General features: G+C 32.8%; 1 long non-coding RNA gene across 1 annotated transcript; it reads right to left on the reverse strand.

Annotated features, from left to right (window-relative positions):
- Positions 1-200: 200 nt before the first annotated feature.
- On the reverse strand, positions 201-4,571 carry LOC143222668 (uncharacterized). Its single transcript, XR_013012405.1, has 3 exons — positions 4,374-4,571; positions 2,683-2,838; positions 201-901 (listed from the first exon to the last, which is right to left on the reverse strand). It is a non-coding gene; the product is annotated as an uncharacterized LOC143222668 (long non-coding RNA).
- Positions 4,572-4,857: the final 286 nt, after the last annotated feature.

Below are 4,857 nucleotides of genomic sequence, written 5' to 3' on the forward strand. Positions count from 1 at the left end.
AACAAACCTACAAAACAGCATGTTTCAGCTTTTACAAAAACAAATTTTATTTATTTTTCTATCATTTTTTTGATGTGAAAGTTTTCAAAAGCTTATTGTGAAACACTATTTTAAAAGAAAAACACACATACATATTAAAATACCTGTTTTCAATTTAGAATTTCAAATCTTTTTTATGAATCAGAACATTCCATTTCATACATTCAGTCAAATTAAATTCATTAACACATTTCATTTTATACTTTATTTTGTCAATTTCACTAGTCACCACTTTCAACTGTAAATTATAATAAACACCACAAAAACTAATAAAAATTTATCAGTGTCCTGAAACCTGAGTTTTCAAAATAACATAAGCCAGACTAGGTAAAAATATTTTTCTAACAATATTCTTGGTCATTATCAGATTATATTTAATAAATATGATTTCTTTTCAATGAATAATAAGTTCCTTTAGTTTGAGTCATTGGAATATTTAACAGTCATCTGCCATATTTACATTTGTAACCATGACATCTTGTCAAGAAACAAAATTTCAGCAACTTAGAAAAACATTTTCAAAAATGAAAAGAACACCTAAATTAATCATAAAACAAATACCATGGTCTGTTGTTTGTTCCTAATTCAGCAGACCAAGGTTGGGCTAATGTTGATTGATGATTTACTTGTAGGTGTATTGTTGGTGTTAGTAAAGTTACATCAGCTCACCTTCTTAAAAATGACTAACAGACGGTTGACAACCCAGATATGAAACCAAAGTTGGCAACTATTTGACCAGTACTGTCAGTTATATTGGTCCAAGATTGTCCATTTCCACATTGGCTATTTGTTGAATCATTGTTAGCTTAACATAAACATCCATCTTTTTTAATTGTTGGGCTAGTGCTCTGGCAACAACAGTCTAAGAAATTAAAAAATATATCTCATTAAAATAGCTTAACTAACATTAGATAAGCAATTTTATGTAAAGGGGTAAGAGTGTAGACCTATTATAAATGCAAAATTTTATGATGTAATTTATTTTTCTTTTCTTATTATTATTCCAATTATTATTAATATCCCATTAACATAAAAGTAACAGAATTTAGAAAAAGTACTGTCAAAGTTTAAAATGTGAGAAGTAATAATGCCATTAATTTATGTTTTCCAGCTGTTCTAGAAAATGATCTAGAATCCAATTAATCAACACCTCTCAGTTATGCACTATAGAGGACCCTGTTCAGTACCATCGAAATGCCTTTATTAGTGACAGTGCATGTGCCAAAGTTTAAGTTGATGAATTTGTATTACTGAAGAGTGTAAGTTTTGTTATCCTAAATTAAGAAATAAACTGGAGATTACAGGTTTTCTATAGTAGCATATAATATATGAGTTTATGATCACAATGACTTAATATCTTACGTTTCTGACAGCCTCAAATTGGCCTTGTGTTAAAGCAATGAATTATAAAGTTGGCAAGTTGTGTTAAAATGATACCAAAATACTTCCTGCAATGTGGGGATGAAGGTGCATTATAAGAGGTACAATCAAGTCTAACTATTTGACCTGATGAGAATAGCCCTTGAATGGCATTTTGTTAAATTCAACACAAAAACTAGAAAAATACAGGGTAATTAATATTAACTTTCAATCACACCAAGCTACCTACTTAAAACAAAACATTTTATCAAAGGCAGCATTTCCCAAATCCTTAGCAAACCATTTAATATCCCCCCAAAATGGATCATGCATTGTTTCAACATACTGTAAAAAATAACCTGTGATTATACAGGCCAAATTTTGATGGCATATATTGAATACTTTCTGTATTATGAATTCAAGGAATTGTTGATAATTTTATGTCTCATAATACGGTATTGTTACAATTCTGTGAATCCATGGAATAAAAATCCTGCAACAGCACACAATGATATCTTATACCTGGCTGGATATTTTTGTGTTTTCCTAAAGTTGTATAATTAAACAACACAATGTCAGAACACTTTTTGAAGCCACAACACAATATGATCACAGTGACAACACACCAAATTTAAACATCATTTAAAATATCTCTTGTGAATATGGATTCCAATTCATTGGAGAAAGAGAAAGATAATCAAAAATTAGAACTCAGAAAAATAATACACATACAAGATTCTTTAACACTAATCTATCTGAAACAGCACATCATGCCAGAGAAGATCAAATACTTCACAATAAATTGAATTAATACTAAAGTAATGAGATATGTTACACATGAGAAAAGAAAGAAAAATAAAAGCTTCTTACATTAACCTAACTGATAAACACTCAGACAACATGCTACAGAAGCCAGCAAAATCTGGATATTCCAACTGAAAACATTCAGGTAAATTAACTGATTCAAGTCTTAACAGGGCAGACCTCAGATGAGTGAATAACACATCAGCTTGTTTATCAAGAAGTCTCAATTAAGTTTGTAGCCTCGCAACTACTAAGACTTCTACAGTCTTTCTTTGGATCTCCCTGAAGAAGGAAGAAGTATAACAGTCAAAACATAGAATAAAAGTGTTAGTAATTCATAAAAACAACAATTAATTAACAGTTTTAATTAAATAATTCCTTAGGCTATTAACCAGTAACTAATTACTTTTTCTTTACATATTTTAAGGCATATTTCATGTCAAAATATCTCCCACTCATATTCTTTATCACACTTCTCACCTTTTAAAGACTGTTTAGCTGATTATTCTGTCACAGTTCGTTAGTTTTTGCAATTCCAGATGGCCCTACATGCCCAAAGAGTAGCCTAAGAGTTGGCGGTGAGTGGTGATGGCTGTAAGCCTTCCCCCTAGGCTTACACTGCAAAATTAGGGACGGCTAGCGCAGATAGCTCTCATGAAATTAAAAAAAAACAACAACACAAACAAACAAGCAGTTCCAGATATTTATAAAACCCTCCTAGATACTTCAACCTTTCAGTACATATATACCAGCTTTGAGATAATTGAAGCATAATTCACCTTCTAAAAGTTAGATCTTTTGATTAAGAATATTAAAGTCAATTAGTATTTTGCAGTTTTACATATTTCACTACACGACATTATACGATTTGATTCTGAAGAGTCGTAATAGTATCTATTATTAACACAGATTTTAAAGTCAAGTTGTTTTAATTTTTTTATAAGATCATTCACTTAGGTTGGCCTAGCGCGTTAAGGCGTGCGCTTCGTAATCTGAGGGTCGCGGGTTCGCGCCCGAATCGCGCCAAACATGCTCGCCCTCCCAGCCGTGGGGGCGTTATAATGTTACGGTCAATCCCACTTTTCGTTGGTAAAAGAGTAGCCCAAGAGTTGGCGGTGGGTGGTGATGACTAGCTGCCTTCCCTCTAGTCTTACACTGCTAAATTAGGGACGGCTAGCACAGATAGCCCTCGAGTAGCTTTGTGCGAGATTCCAAAACAAACAAACAAACATTCATTTAGGTAATAAATACAAAAAGTTTGTTTCTTTTGAATTTCGCGCAAAGCTACACGAGGGATATCTGCGCTAGCCGCCCCTACTTTTTGCAGTGTAAGACTGAGGGAAGGCAGCTAGTCATCATCACCCACTGCCAACTCTTGGGCTACTCTTTTGCCAACGAATAGTGGGATTAACCATCACATTATAACTCCCCCACGGCTGAAAGAGCGAGCATGTTTGGTGCGATGGGGATTCGAACCCGCGACCCTCAGATTACGAGTCGAACGCCTTAATCAACCTGGCCAAATACAAAAAGATTTATCATACACCTTTGCCTTATTCCTACTTGACATTTAAAGAAAAAAATCTGTTGATTCTTTATAAGTTCTTATATACAATTTCATTTTATACGTACCCAAATCACTTCAAAAGTTTTTTCTGTTATAACCATTTTTAATACTTTTATTCCACAATATTTCACGACATACCGTACAAAAGGTTTATCTAAATCCATAAAAGCACTATAAAATTTCCTTTAGCTTTAGTAAAACAACATAGGATAAAACTATGATAAATTGTTGAATGTTTCTTTATGTATTATTCTTGTTTTCATATAATTTCCCATTTATATCTGTCCAAATGTTTAATCTAAAATTTATAAATTTTATGACTGTTTTCTCCATCGCATTAAACAATTACACCCTCTATAATTCTCCGAATTACATACACCCCCTTTGTTTTCAATAGTAGATAGATAACTTTCTCCTATTCAGAAAGAAATTATAAATTCTACATTCTCAATAGTTAATTTAAACATTTTATTAGTTATTCCATCAATACCAGGTCCTTATCTGTTTTATAAAATTTCAATTGCTTTTGAACTCCTATAGTTATCGGAATGTTACAGATCTTATTCATCTGAAAAGAAGTTTTTGTACCGTTTATTATAATTACCTCGCTGTTTTCTTTAATACAAGATAGCTTATCTCTCAGGCCCGGCATGGGCAGGTGGTTAAGGCATTAGACTCGTAATCTGAGGGTCACGGGTTCGAATCCCCGTCACATCAAACATGCCCACCTTTTCAGCCATGGAGGCGTTATATTGTCACGGTCAATCCCACTATGCGTTGGTAAATGAATAACCCGAGAGTTAGGTGTGGGTGTTACTGACTAGCTGCCTTTCCTCTAATCTTACACTGTTAAATTATGGATGGGTAGTGCTGTAGCCCTCGTGTAGCTTTGCGGGAAATTAAAAAACCAAACTCATCCATCATAATTATCTTACAAATAACGCAATGTACTGTATTTATATTTATAAACATGAAATCTTCTCTTTCTGGAATGAAGCATTTCATTCATAAATTTTTATCATAAGTAGAATTTGTTTGACATCTTTCGTGCGTGTGTTTATCAAAATATTATGGGAAAGCAACATAAC

This window comes from Tachypleus tridentatus, chromosome 8 (assembly GCF_004210375.1).
Source record: "Tachypleus tridentatus isolate NWPU-2018 chromosome 8, ASM421037v1, whole genome shotgun sequence".
Taxonomy (NCBI): domain Eukaryota; kingdom Metazoa; phylum Arthropoda; class Merostomata; order Xiphosura; family Limulidae; genus Tachypleus; species Tachypleus tridentatus.